This window comes from Acomys minous (genome assembly GCF_964271855.1).
Source record: "Acomys minous genome assembly, chromosome: 10".
Taxonomy (NCBI): domain Eukaryota; kingdom Metazoa; phylum Chordata; class Mammalia; order Rodentia; family Muridae; genus Acomys; species Acomys minous.
This window is the reverse complement of record NC_140491.1, coordinates 6295465-6310708: the sequence shown is the minus strand read 5'-3', so window position 1 is coordinate 6310708 and position 15244 is coordinate 6295465. Positions and strand designations below refer to the sequence as shown.

Sequence of the window (15244 nt, the reverse complement as noted above, 5' to 3'; positions counted from 1 at the left end):
AAGACCTCTCGCCATCATGTTATTGCTCAGAGTCTTGCATGGTGCATCAAGTCAACTTTCGGCATCTAAGTTTGCTGACAGAATAAATTCAAAAGTGTCCCTCGCTTGGCTTTCAGTAATTCTTGTCCCCACAGGGAGATATCCTGGGCTCACTTCCCTATGCTCTCACCACCCTCTAAAGGCCAACTCACTCTTGTGGTGGGTGCTCTCCTTTTCTCCATATTGCTGCATTAGTATTTGGTAGAGGAACTGGCTCATCATCTCCTTCGCCTTCATCTCCCTCACTTTACTTCATCATCTCATTCCAAGTCCCCCGGCATGGTCTCTGTGGCCGCGGTGTGTTTGGTCGTGTCATTAACTGTCTCTCCATCAGGACTCGGCAGTGTAACCAAAGGCTCTTGGTTTCAAGAAGCTGGAAGTGTGGACGCTAATGAGGAGAGTAGCATCCATGCAAGAAGAGAAAGACGGAGGGTAGGCTGTTTTTGAGTTGATATACAAAATATTAAAAAGTGCATATTATTGGGGTACCTTACAGTACTTCAATGCATGCACACAACTGTGCTAAATATGTAATCATGCATGTATCATTTTTTTTCTTCTTTTTTTTTCTCCCCGAGACAGGGTTTCTCTGTGTAGCCTTGGCTGTCCTGGACTCTCTCTGTTGATCCCAAGTGTGGGATTGGAAACAGACTAGTGAGAGAGCAGGATGTTTAAAACCCCTTAGAAGTCGAACCACCTTGTGGGGGAGCTTGGAGTTGCCTGCTGAAAACATCCTAGTAGAGACTCTGAGAGGATATATATATATGAGCCCAAAACAAGAGGCTTGAGAGAGAGGGCTTGGGATTGTTTTGGCTGTTCATCCCTGCTCCTAGAGAGAACCGCTCCAGGGAAGGCTTCAAGGCTCTGGGCTGAGGCTGAGGCTCTGGGCCTCAGCTGCTGTTCCAGGTTCCAGCAGCAACCTTGGTTGAATTGCTGAGCTCCTGCTGACTACGCCAGGAGAATCGTTCCTTGGAACTGATATCCTTAAGGTTTCATTATTGTGTTCTTTAATCTCCTTCTCCTATTGTTTGGGTTGTAAGTGATGTACGCTCTGCTAGTGAGTTCATAATAAAGTATAATTAAGACAATTGAACCAATGGAAACAATAAATGACTCCTGGCATAGAAGGAAAGTTAGAGATGAGTCCAGGACAGGTGCTATGCCGTGGTAAGCACCAGGGTGGTGCAGAGAGAAGGAGGGTCACAGAAATTGATTTCTTTTCTTTTTTTGGTGTTGAGTTCTAAAAAACCTACTCTATATGTTACTTGGACCAGAATGGAAAAACACACTCTTTAAATACTGTAGTGTGCTGATTTTTACAGTAGGTTTTTTGGTTTTGTTTTTAAACATTGGAACCACACTTGCTTTTTTTTTTTTTAAATAAAATTCCCAGGTTGGAGGTGGGGACACCTCACAAGAAAAAAAACCCAAAAAAACAAAAAACAAACAAACAACAAAAGAACACCAAACAAACAAACAAACCAAAAAATCCAAAAAGAAAAAAAGAAGTGAAATCAAATGCATTAGATAATCACAGAAGAGACTGAAACAGACCCAGACAGCACTGTATTGCACATTTATTTATTTTTGTTACAAAGTTTGTTCTCACTGAAAATGATCAAAGTCCAAAAAACTAAGGAGAGAAACAAGAGAAATTATCTCTAATGTCACCATTTAGTCACCTGTTACTATTCTGTATGAATATTCTTTGTCTTTTGACATATGGATACTTTCTTTTTTAAACCTATAGAATTGGGAGTTGAGGGTTGGGGGCTGGTGAGATGGCTCAACTTTTAAGAATATGTGCTGTTCTCCAATGAATGCAATGGGTCTAATGCCACTTCTGGCCTCTGTGGGCACACACATGAATGTGGAACACACACACACACACATACACACACACACACACACACACACACGGCACAGTCACACACACACACACACACACACACACACACGGCACAGTCACACACACACACACACACACACACACACACACACACACGGCACAGTCACACACACACGCATGGCACAGTCACACACACACACACACACACACGGCACAGTCACATATACATCGAAATAAATCTTTAAAATTTTTGGGGTTTTTTTTTGTTTGTTGGTTGATTTGTTTTTTGTTTTTCAAGACAGGGTTTCGCTGTGTAGCCTTGGCTGTCCTAGACTCACTCTGTAGACCTGGCTGGCCTCGAACTCACTGGGATCCACCTGCCTCTGCCTCCCAAGTGAAAAATTTGTATTTTACTGAACAGATAACTTAATAACTTGCCTTTATACTAACAAGTCTTTGAGCTCTGTTGAAGAGGCCAAAGGTCAGTTTGCGTCTCTTATTTCCATTTAGTGTGATCTCTTGTACTATAAAGATCTGACTTGGAGTCCCTCTTACTCGCTTCCTCTCTCGTACCCCCTTTCTCTTTCATCTCTCTCTCTTCTCCTCTCTCCTGTCTCTGTCTCTGTCTCTCTCTCTGGGGTACCCCTCCCCCTTTTCCTTCTCTCTCCATGTCATTTAGTAAACTTCTCATCTAATTTTTTTTTTTTTTTTTTAAAGATCTGATTTGGAAAAGCTGTTTGCTTTTTTGGTTTGGAGAGGGTAAACTTGATAGTCATATGATCCTGTCCGGACGTTGCTCTCTCTTCAGCTGTGTGGTCTTGTGTAAGTTGTTCGGGCTTTCTGAGTTCCAGATTTCTCATTTACAAAATAAAGAGAGACGATGATAATGGTTTTTGCTATTTTGTGGTAATCTTATAAGGTGGTCAATTCTGGTAATATTTATAAAAGTGGACTATAAACTGAGAAATAAGTAAACTAAAATTTTTAAGTAAGCTAAAATAAAACTTAAGGATGTTAATATAATCCTTTCCAAGTACTTCTAGAAAGCTTAAAATATTTTATAATTAAAAGACGAAGCATCAGGAATTAGCAAAAAATACTATATTTTGGATAATGAACATTATAATGACAGGTTGTTAAAATGTTTTTAAAAACCACTTTGTTTTCATACACATTTAAGAAATGAAAAGTCTTATTTGGGAAAAATATTTTAGTAGCAATTTAAAAAAAGATTTATACTGTGCATGGTAGCGTACGCCTTTAATCCCAGCACTCGGGAGACAGAGGCAGGCGGATCAGATCGCTGTGAGTTTGAGGCCAGCCTGGTCTACAAAGGGAGTCCAGGACAGCCAAGGCTACACAGAAAAACCCTGTCTCAAAAAAAACAAAAAAAAAAAATGCTGTTAAAGAGGTAAAATGAACAGATATTTATGACTAACCTTGAAGTTTTAAATGCAATTTTAACAGAAAGTGCCCAATTATGAGAATTGCAAGAACCCTTCTTTTTCTTCTAAATGATAAAATATGCACAGTCACAGTAGCTTAGGTAATAATAATAAGGAAGAAGCAGTTTAGTTTGAAACCCTATCTTGCCATCGTTGGCTGCACCTGCCACAAACATGTTTTTTCTTAATGGGCATCAAGCATTTCCCACTACCTCTTTCTTTCTGAGCTTAGAGACTGAATTAGTTTTCCGGAAACCCTACTCTCTTGTTTCTGAATGCCTCTGCATTTTCCCAGAAGAAGATAAAAGCTGGTAGATAGCCCAGGAGATTTTCCCAGCTGTGACTCCCATTTCAAGGAAAAGCTAAGACAGGATTTCTAATAGGTTTAATCCCCAAACCTCTGGAGTTTTCCACCGAGGGACGTCTGTCTGTGAGTTACAGTTCACATCTGGTTGGAATCATGTAACCATGACACTAGAGAGACCAAATGACAGGATGACTTTGCTGTGCTCCGCTGTGGTTCAGCGATTTTCCTCTGAGAATCAACGGCTATAAATTCACTAGTTACACAAAACATGTTGTGGATGAAGCAATGCTAAGGGTTTACAGAAGAAAAGAAGAAACTTAGGTAGACTTCCTCAACACAGTTACCAAAAAAAAAAAAAAAAAAGGTTTTAAGTGGCATTTGCTTCACTGAGGAGTACATTGTATGCATACCCGTCGGCCACTAAGGATTCTGTGATTGCTTCTGTGAGAGGAAAGCGATATAAAGACTGGAGAGCAATCCCTTCCAGAAAAAAGGAGAGAGCAGCCTCTAAGAGTCTTGCTCATGGAGCCCTTGGCTGTCCCCAGCAATGATGTCAGTTGGGTGACACGCTACTTTGTTTTATATGTTTATATTTTTTGTTATAGGCTCACCACAAGGGCTGTATCAGCAAGAGAGAGAGCATTGGATTTACACTCTTACCAAAATGATTCAACGTGTATCATTTGTATTGAGCAACTGGAAGTCTCTAGGACACAAAGTTAGCTAGGAGCCAAGGCAACCCAGTGGCTGAGTGTTTGCCTTGCATGGACAGGGCCTTGGGTAAGACACCCAGTGCCGAATTTTAAAAAGCAAACTGATTTAAAAAAAAAAAAAATATATATATATATAGGTTGATCTGAATTCAGTTTTCTGAAGGCTCCAGACAAACTGTTCCAGATTCACCAGCAGGTCAGATAGAAACTTCTTCCTGAAGCTGAAGGAGCCAGCTGCTTACCGTTTTAATTCAGTAAGTGGAATCTACAAAGAAAAACAAAGCCTACATTCACGCAAGGCCTAAAATATCTACATATTCTGGATATTTGTGTAAAGATATTTTTTACCTGCTACATGTAATTTAAATATTGTGTTCAGCCAGGCATAATGGTGCATGCCTTTGACTCTAGCACTCAGGAGGTGGAGGCAGGTGGATCTCAATGAACTTGAGGCCAGTCTCCTCTACACACCAAGTTCCAGGACAGCCAGAACTGTATAATAGAGAGACTCCGTCTCAAACAAACAATCAGCAGCAAACCAAATAACAACTCTACTGGTCATTTTATTCTCAGAACACATGCTGTAATGTGTTTTAGTTTTTAAATAAGTGCAGACATTCATGCAGAGGTCTCGCTCCTTGAAGGGTACATGTGCAAGAAAGGGAATTCATATTTTTACTTAAGTGATGCAATATTTATTATTCACGTTGACCAAGTGGGCATTTCTTTTATTTAAGATTTATTTGTACATTTTTAATTTTTTATTTATGTGTGTGTGTGTGTGTGTGTTCCCCTGGAGCTGTAGTTATGTGTAGTTGTGAGCTGCTTGATCCTCACCTGGGAGCTGAACGTTGGTCCTCTGGAAGATCAGAAAGTGCTCTCAACCATCGGGCCAGCTCTCCAGACCCCAGATGGTGGATATTTCTAAAACAACATAAAAGTTTACAGTCCACAGCAACTCTGCTTTTGTGACTTCTAGAAGGCAGAGATGTGCTTTGTGTATGAATCAATACATGTTTGTAAGCTTCTAGAAGTGAAAGACCTTTTCTTTTCTTTTCTTTTTTTTTTTGTGTTTTTGAGACAGAGACTCTCTGTGTAGCCTTGGCTGTCCTGGACTCACTTTGCAGAAGAGGCTGGTGAAAGACATTTTCACACATCATTCACACTGCAGCAAAACTACTTGGTTGTTGGTGATACTCCTCTTGCTTAGTTATATAGTGACAACAGCTCATCAAAATAACACCTAGCCACGGGTGATGGTGCACATCTTTAATTTCAGCACTTGGGAGGCAGAGGCAGGTGGATCTCTTTAAGTTCAAGGCCAACCTGGTCTGCCGAATGAATTCCAGGACAGCCAAGGCTACCCTGTCTTGAAAAAACCAGACACTAAAACAAAACACAAAACAAACAAAAAACTCTAAGCACCTAAAAATGAGTGTGTCTGAAAGTTATGCCCTGTAAGTTAATGCGTCGGCAAGAATGAGAGGTGTTAGAGTCGGGGGAGGAAAGGGACAGGAAGATGGGGGGTTGGGAGAGAGGGGGGGAGAGAGAGGGAGAGAGAGAGAGAGGGGGGGGGAGAGAGAGGGAGAGAGAGGGAGAGAGAGAGAGAGAGAGAGAGAGAGAGAGAGAGAGAGAGAGAGAGAGAGAGAATTTAAAGGGGCAAGGAAAGGAGAGAGAAAATGAAAACTTTCTCAGTGATGAGAATAATGTTGTTTGTTTGTTTGTTTGTTTGAGACAGGGCTTTGTTGCATAGCCCATATTGGCTTTAAATTCTCCATCCTCCTGCCTCAGCATTTCCAGTCTTGGGATTATAAGACTGAGGCAGGCATATAACAGTAGTTTTTAAAGTTTAAAATTGGTCTTCACAAGCCATTTTGAGTTCAGGGTGAGACAAATAAGTTAGAAAGGTTGGGGTAGCCCAGCTGATGTGGGAACATTAACAATGTTTAATGTAGGCAAGTGTATCACAGATAGTAGCCAAATTCAAATGGCTGTCATTGTGAAGCCGTGCAAAGAGGTCCTAGGATCAGGCTGGGCCATACTGCATCTGTGACCCTAAGCAGATACTTAAGCTCTCTGTTCCTCAGCTTCTTCGTTTTTTGTTTGTTTTTGGTTTTGGTTTTTCGAGACAGGGTTTCTCTATGTTATCTTGGCCATCCTGGACTCACTTTGTAGACCAGGCTGGCCTCAAACTCACAGTGATCTGCCTGCCTCTGCCTCCGAGTGCTGGGATTAAAGGCGTGCTCCACCACACCCGGCTCCCTCAGTTTCTTCGTAAACACAGATAACTGGTATATCTTCATTAAACTCAGGCAAAGTACGTAACTTAGGCCAGGTGTACAGGCCTTTCATCTCAGTAGTGAATTGGAGGCTAGCCTGGTCTACAAGCTGAGTCCAGGATAGCCAGGGCTCTGTTACACAGAGAAACCCAGTCTTTAAAAAAAAGGGGGGGAGGGAGTACAGAACTTACACAGGTTAGGTGCTCGCAGAGAGTACAGCCGTGGCCAGCGATTCTATTCTGTGAGACAGAGACTAGGAAGCTGTTGTGGAGAGCAGCCTGGTGACGCTGGCTGGGGATTGCTCACCAGGCGCCTGAGTCCTTCTTCTAGTTCCTCTGGCCAGGAGTCTGTTAGCGGAAAAAAGACCTGGGGATGTGGAGAAGAGTTAGAAGAAAGCCTCAGAGATGTGAAGGGGTGCAGTTGAGAGGAGAGCTGGGAGAGGGGTGAACACAGGCTGGGTCCTCTGTTGCTGGGGAAGGGCTGCCATTCACGGCTGAGGGCTCGGAGCACCTGGCAGAAGAGGACGCTGGTTCCTGTTGGCCCGTGGAAGGCTCGGACACAGCAACGGAGGTTACCATTAAGGAGCAGATGCGGGTGTCAAGGATCCACGTAGACAGAAAAAGGTACAAGATGGCTATAAAAGGACCTGGCCTTCTTTCCCACAAGGACTCTCTTGACTGCCCTGCCTCCAAACGTCCTCTTCCCTTCCTAGCAGCCGGCACACTGAAGCAGAAAGCATCACTGACTTACTTACACATGCATAGGGCTGATCCTCCCCGTAGACAAACTCGGAAGACCAAACCCCCTTTTTTTGTTTGTTTCCTTGTTGGTGAATGCTACCTTTCTGGTGCCTAGCATAGTGTCCAATAAAGAGCAAAGCAAGATGTCCAATAAATATTTGCTCAGTAAAAGAAAAAAAAAAACCCAGTCTTCTAAGCATTTGTAGTGCAGTGACATCAGGAGATATTCTTTAATGATCCATGATGCTCATACGATGTATAAGAGATGGCATCTCGGCATTGGTAAGACAACGTGAAGGTTTCTGGGACCCTTTAGCCCATGGACGGTGAACATACAACACTGCAATTTTGTTTGTGATGTGCAGCCCACTGTTTATCCTTACTAGGGTTTGGAGATTGGCAAAATGTCTCCAACCCTACAATTGGACAGCTGTTCTTTAAGGTGGGGTAGGGGTGAGTGTGAAAGGACCCCAGGAGGAAAAAACTGAAAACAAGGGCACCCATGGAGGGTATAGTCACCATTTCCCAAGCAATGGATAGCTTTAGCTAATTAATTGGTTAGGAGCTGGGTCTCACTACATCACCAAGGGCCTCAGACTTCTGAACTATCCACATCAACCTTCCTGTTGCAGGGATCAGGAACTGTAGGCAACAGCCACTAAACCAGGCTAGGAACATTTCTTATTTTTATGTTTCTATGCAGTCTGTCCAGGCTAGCTAGCAATCTACCTGTCTGGCTGATGGGACAGACAGTCAGGACCCTTTTCTTAGTCAGAAGTGGAGCTGAGTTTTAAAATATGTCTGGTTGGAACACAAACTCACCCTTTCCCCACACTTCCAAACTGCTCTTGTGCGTGCGTCAAGCTGTTCCCTCCGGAACGCCACCAGGACCAGCCGCTCTGAGCTGAGGTTAGGTGAGGAGAGGGCTCTCCCTGCTCTGCCCTGTAACCGAAACGCTTGCACCCCGCGCTCTGAGCAGATGTGCTGGGTTACGGTTACCCTGTGATGTCTGTGCCCAAGTTGAAGATCCCTATCAAGGCAACAGGTTCAATCGGAGCGTGAGAAGATGCAGAAGAGCGCAGAAGAGACCTCCTCCTCCTCCTCCTCCTGTACAGACTGACTGCAGAGGTACCCATGGCGTGTGGTTTGCAGTAACTCCCGAGGTGCTGGCTCACTGGGCCCCAAAAAATGCTGCTCTTGCTCCCCTCACAATTCAGTCTTCCTCGTGTGGAACTGTTCTCAGAGCTCCTTCTTTTAAAATGTCACCAGTGGGACCCAAACTTTATAGATGTGGTTTGATTTTCCCAGTCACACGCTGCTAAATCCACTGGGTAAAGTGGGTGAGGGATTGGCTATTCTGTGGCAAAACCAAGCAGTGCATACAATGTAGAGATTGGCTTGGCGTGTGGCTTATCAAATTGTCCCTGAAGGATTTCACGAGGCCTCTAAAACCTCTTGATTAACAGCTGCAATGTCGGGGAGGGTGCACTGGGGCTGTCTGAGGAGCAGTGGCTGCTTGACTGTATCCGCTTGGCTTGACAGTCTCACAGAGAGAACTGAGCCCTGGCTGGCTGTGGAGCCCCAGCTTGAATGGCCACCCTGGGCACCAGCCCCTTCTGCCACTGGAATGCAGTCCCGTGAAGAGAGCTTTGCAATCTAAAGAGCCACGGGGTAAAAATTTGCTTGATAAACACAGATAATATGAGGCAAACAGAGTAGAGTGAAAAATGGTAGCTGAGACCTGACGTTCACAGGGACGAAAAAGCAAAATGCTACGTTACACAGAATCTTAGTTTTAAAACCAGACGATGAGACTAACAGCAGGGGTGGCGGTGGGGGCGGCGGCGGTTTTATGGCTACAAGAGGGAAGCGAGGCAGAGTTTGAAGTGATATTCTTATCTGGTCAGGGACAAGGAGGAAGCCATTTGTGAGTCTTCTAAGATATTTTTAATGTCTAGAATTTATAGAGTCTTTTTTTGTGAGTGTAATTTTTACATTGAAAATGACACATAATTAAGATCTTTTCTCTGACGTACAGCGAACATTTTATATCTCCATCATAAAAATCTCTCAACCAGAAAGGATGAGTATTTGTCTTAATACTTTTGCAGTTAGAGTTGCTTTAGAACAATTGCAGCTGGGTGGTGGTGGCACATACCTTGGGAGGCAGAGGCAGGTGGATCGCTGTGAGTTCGAGGCCAGCCTGGTCTACAATGCGAGTCCAGGACAGCCAAGGCTACACAGAGAAACCCTCAAAAAACAAAGCAAAAAGAACAATTCTGGTGTGCCTAATGCCCTGATTGGAAACTCAAATCATTAAAATACGATTCCGTGCATATTTCCCACTGTTGGAATGCTATTTTATCAGGTGGTGCCTCACAAATGTGAGTTGGTGTCAACAAATACAATATGGTTTTCGGTAACTCAGTAATGCAAAGAAAAAGAGGTATCGTACAAACCCAGGGTCAAAATAGTTCACTAAATGACTCCTGTCTGAAGGTTTCAAAATGTACCGTATATCACAAACTATGGTTGTTACACAAGCTCTCAACTGTAGCTGGCATAGAGCCTGTGCAGGACCGCCCTGTGCATGAGTCCAGAATGCAGGGTCAGTGGCCATGTTATTTAAACACTCTCAATGAAAAATGTTCTCATGCTTGGAGGCCACACTATGACTGCCTTTGGCCTCATCAGAGAGCATTTAAAATCAACTGAAGATATTTTTGAGAAAGTCTTTGTCTTTTTTTTGGACAGGCCCTCATGTTACCTCTGGCAGGTTGTGAGCCTACTGTATAGTTGAGGATGACTTTGAAAGTGTTTTTGTTTAAGTTAACTACTTACTTTTTATAGCCTGTTTGTTTGTCTGGTTGTGTGTGTGTGTGTGTGTGTGTGTGTGTGTTGGCTGCATGTGTGGAGGTCAGAGGACAGCTTGCAGGAGTCAGTTCTTGCCTTCTACTGTGTGGGTTTCAGGGATCACACTCAGTCACCAGCTGAGTTGGTGGCAGGTGTCTTCGCCTGCCCAGTCATTTCACTGGCCCAAGCTTCTGCTTCTTAACTGAACCGCTGAGGATATCTGACTAGGTCTCTCAAGGAAGGGATGCTTGAAACTAAGACAGTGGACCGCTGGCCTTGTCTTCCTGACCACTCCCCGCCTCTCGGCCATGGCCCAACTCTGTCTAGGGTGAGTGAGTTCCTTCTTGCCTGCCACTCTGACTCCTTCAAGTTTGCCCTACATCTGTCCCCAGGCTGGGCTAAATTGTGAGAAGCAAAACCCAGAGGATGGCGGCGTGTGTGCACGTGTCTGTCGTGTGTAAATGTAAGATGCTGGCTTCCTTTTTTTCTCTATCAGCCCCCATTTAACCCCGTTAGAAGAACAAAAAACAAGAGAAAGAGATAGCGCATTCCTTCAGGCAGTGGGAGCAGGTCCTTCAGAGAGGAAGTGTGGTCATCCAGGCAGTCCCCGGATGGGAAAGAGGAGCCTTGGAGCCAGATGTGCAGTACTCTCTCAGTTCCTTCCAGGCTGGGGCCTTGGACACACCCCATGTAGCCTGAGGTGGGAGCTCGGCCGTATCTGTGCAGACCATATGCAAAGGACGAAGCCTAGAGCTTCTAGATCCTGCTGTGGGATGGCTTGCTTTGTTTTCGAAAAGGCGGAAGCACCTGGAGGAGGAGCCATGGTCCACGAGGGTGGCTGCCTTTGCTCTAGTCCTCTTTCCTCCCAAGAGGAGGCAGGGCTCACTGGTACCTTGAGAAAAACTACTGTCCACCCCCCCCCCCGCCCCGCCCCCACCCCGCTCCCCTGCAGGTGGCTCGTCTTTGAGCTCTTAAGCTTTGGAGCACCAAAGCTTTCAGAAGCTGAGTGAGAAAAACCGTTGCTGATGCCTCTCTCAAAGCACCACTGAAATCACTCTTCATTCCTGGATTGAGCTAGAACAGCCTGGCGAAACACACACGGTTTCTGTCACACTTGCTCTTGGTAGGCTCCCTAGGGTGTCGAAGTCAGCCTGGCCCTGGAGAGAAGTATGAGGACTCGCCTCACAAAACGTGCTGCTGGCTGTTTAAGGGTGGCGATTTCCTTCCTGCATGACCGTCCTCTTTGTGATAATCCGAAGACAAAGATCTATGTAGTCTTAGCGCCCAGGAGCCAGGGGACCATCATCCCAAGCTAGGCACCTAGCTTTGTTGATCTGTTTTTGTGTTTTGGGAACAGTATCCATCCCTAGCTCAGGCTGGCCTTGAACTCGTGGTGATTCTCCTAGGACACTGGGATTACAGTGTTGAGCATGATTTTATGTGCACATTTTTTATCCAGTGACTGCCGATTTTTTTTAATGTCTGCTTCATATTGGCTGCCAGAACACTTAGAACCACATGGCAGACACTTGCCGTTTTAACCCAGCCCCCTGTTGAAGCTTAATTTTTGTTTGTTTTTGCGTTTTGGCCTCGCTTCAACCAAATACATATGTTTCTTTATTTAATTTTGGAGCAGGGTCTCATAAACCAGACTGGCCTGGAAATGCTCGGTGTGCCCCAAGATGGCCTTGAATTCCTGATCCTTGGACTTAACCCCTCCTCAGAGATTTCTTGCTTTTTAACTTACTTCATCTGGCAAAGATGTCTGTGTTTCTACCAGCTGCCCTCATCCTTAGATACACAAACTCAGAGGCAAAGGAAGAAAATCTCCAACAAATCATTTGTGCTTTGCCTACCTGATAATAATATCCCTATCCCGGTGGTAACCAACGTCCTACCAGGAACTTTCTGACGGAGACCGTATGCTCATTAGAGATTAACTTCCTACTTTACTAGTAAGCTGCTACTTGGGTCCCTTAAAGAGGCATCTGTGTGTGTCCCCCTGTAAGCCTGGTCATCTTTGTCTCCTTTTGTCCCTTCATATCATGCCTCAGGGACATTGACCTTTGTTCCCGCCTTCCTTCCTTTGCCCCTCCCCCCTCCCTCCTTCTCCCTTCCTTCCTTTCTTCTCTCTCTCTCTCTCTCTCTCTCTCTCTCTCTCTCTCTCTCTCTCTCTCTGGAGACAGGGTTTCTCTACGTAGCACTGTTTGTCCTGGACTCACTTTGTAGACCAGGCTGGCCTTGAACTCATAGCTATCCGCCTGCCTCTGCCTCCCAATTGCTGGGATTAAAGGCGTGCGCCACCACACCTGCCTGGTAGGTACTTTAACCTTTCACGTTGCCAATGTCACGTCTACTTCAAGGTCTTTCTGCTGTTTGCCTCTGTTTGGGATCCTCTTCCCCTCCCCAGATCTCTTCTTAGCCATGACAGCTGTAGCTGCCATTTCCAAACATCGAGAGAAAGGTGGACATTAAAAGTAGTGAGATCTTTGCAAGTGGTGTCCTGGCAGCTAAAACACACCACCACCACTACCCCAGGCATTCCGATTTTCAGAGCTGTGGGACAGTTTCAGGCTTTATCCTACTGGTGAGCTGTGCACACCACCTCTGGGACATCTCACTATCTGGCTTGAATTTGCAATAGTTGCTATAATTTGTAACTATTGAATTTATTTCAGTATTTTTGTTTGTCTTCCAAGCTTCCCTAGAGTTTTAGTGCTATAAGGGTGGACTCTGTCTGCCTTGTTTGTGTGTGTGTGTGTGTGTGTGTGTGTGTGTGTGTGTGTGTGTGTTTGTGTGTGCATTTCTCTTCGCACAGTATCAAGTCATAGCAGTTTTTCAATTAGTGGTGATCCTCTGGCTGCACCCCAGCACCGAGCACCGTTTTTTGTTGACTTGAATGTCATTGACTCTATTCTTATGGCACTCTGGTATTTTGAGCAAGATACTATCCTGGCCAGTAGCATTTATGATAATTCAGGACTTAGGGTGCAGAGGGATGGATGGGAGGGTGTGAGTATTAATACCTCAGGAGAGTCAAGCGCCTAGTTTAGGTGGTCGGCTGTACTCTGCATTGTTGCACATGGCCTGCCTGGCCCAGATCGGCAGGACAAGTATAGGCATGTTTTTAGGCAAATAATGAAACTCAGAGGCCTCAGAAAACCGCTCAGAGTCCAGTACCTCCCAGCACAGGTGTTGCTGTGTAGCGGTTGCTTGAGCTTTCGCCATGGCTTGGCCTGTTCTTTTTTTTTTTTTTCCCCCTTCCCCTGTGACGGTTTCTCTGTGTAGCCTTGGCTGTCCTGGATTCACTTTGTAGACCAGGCTGGCCTTGAACTCACAGAGAGTCACCTGCCTCTTCCTCCTTAGTGCTGGGATGGCAAGCATGCGCCACCATGCCCTGAGGCCTGTTCTTTTAAAATTGTTTCTGATACCAGCAACACAATTAATTATTAATAATAGACCGAACCAGAGAACCCACCTACTGTCTCCTGCCTGGCTGGCGTTGAATTCCCTGTGCAACTTGAACAAAGCCCCGCTCCCCGCCCTTTTATTTTTTGAGCCAGGGACTGTGTCTGTGTAGCCCTGGCTGTTCTGGAACTCTCTATGTAGACCAGGCTGGCCTTGAACACACAGAGATCCACCTGCTTTTGCCTCTTGAGTGCTGGGATTAAAGAGACGATGGCTCATGCCTGGCAAAATTTAAATTTCTGATGCTTTTGAATGCTGGGATTACAGGTGCGTGCCACCAACTATGGTTTTATTCGATATAGGAGCTCAAACCCAGGCCCTGGCAAGTGCTGCTACCCCCGACTCCATTCTCAGCCCGGAAGTGAGCCTCTCAGTTAAGTGCTTCTACTTAAATTTAAAATTAACCAAGATGAGCCAGTGCCGTGAAATTGATTTTCCTCTGTGTTCTTCCTTGAAGAGTCACCCTGGTGTCCCCTCTTCCTTTCCTCACTTGCGTGTAGGTGATTTGGAGGAGATAATGGGGACAGCGGAACGACCCAGGAAGGATGAAAAGAGAAATTAAACACAAGCGCAACCATGCAGCAAAAAGCCCTATTCTGTCTCTTGGCTGCGTAGGTTTCACAGTCTCACCGAGGGAAATGTACATGCGCACACGCCCCTGAACCCACACAGACGAAACCCCTTCGTGGAGAAGCCGGCCAGCCACAGGAAACTCACTTCTGCATAGGAGCTTGCTAATCGCTTTTGTCACTTTCGGAGTGTTCCTGCCGCCTCAGTCACCTCGTACAGGGAGGCCCACCACTTCGGGCTGCACTCCTCTCAGTCTAGTATTGCAGTTTTTCCAACGGTGACTCACGGGGTTGCCTTGGGGAGAAGAGAGAGAGATAGATGCCGGGAGCAACTCCCAGCAGTGACAGATTTTAGCTACATTGGCTTTTACAAGGCGTGGAGAGCAACTTAGACTTCCGGAGTCAGTCATTTTGGTGTTGAGACATTTTCTTCAGCATTCTATGACAGGTAAGACTTTTGTCTCTTTAAAACTGTTTCTTCATTGTCCCAGGAATTGCTGTACTTCTGTTGATATATATATATTTTTCCCTTGAGAGTGAACATTGTAATTGCCTTGTTTAATCTGTTGTAAAACACAGAGCAAACTTACCAATAAGGGTTTGCTTTGCTGTGTTACCCCCTTCCAAAGTCCTAACAAGACACATTCAGGTTTTCTTGTCACTTTGCTTTGTTTTTATTTTTGAGATGTCTTATGTAGCCTAGGCTAGCCAATCTATCTATAGCTCAGGCTGGCCTTGGATTGCTGATCCTCCTGCTTCCAGCTCTGAAATGTGGGGATTACAGATGTGTGTGCCTCTAAACCTGGAATGTTATTAAAAATGTGATTTTCTTGCTTTCTGAGGTGTTCTCATGTAGAAAAATGCCTGTTTTGGGGGCTGACTGCGTCTGAGTTTGCTCGTGTGGGTACATTACACATCGTGTAGTAGTGTTTGATGAAGGAAATCTAAGCCCCCTTCCCCCCTCAACTTGAACTAATAGAAG

The 15244-nt window shown here is 45.0% G+C and overlaps 1 long non-coding RNA gene across 1 annotated transcript; it reads right to left on the bottom strand.

Moving 5' to 3' along the window:
- Positions 1 to 4490: 4490 nt before the first annotated feature.
- On the bottom strand, positions 4491 to 7430 carry LOC311606646. The gene is made up of 4 exons (XR_014782385.1): positions 7143 to 7430; positions 6824 to 6998; positions 5191 to 5277; positions 4491 to 4618 (listed from the first exon to the last, which is right to left on the bottom strand). It is a non-coding gene; the product is annotated as an uncharacterized lncRNA (long non-coding RNA).
- Between the last annotated feature and the right edge of the window lie 7814 nt (positions 7431 to 15244).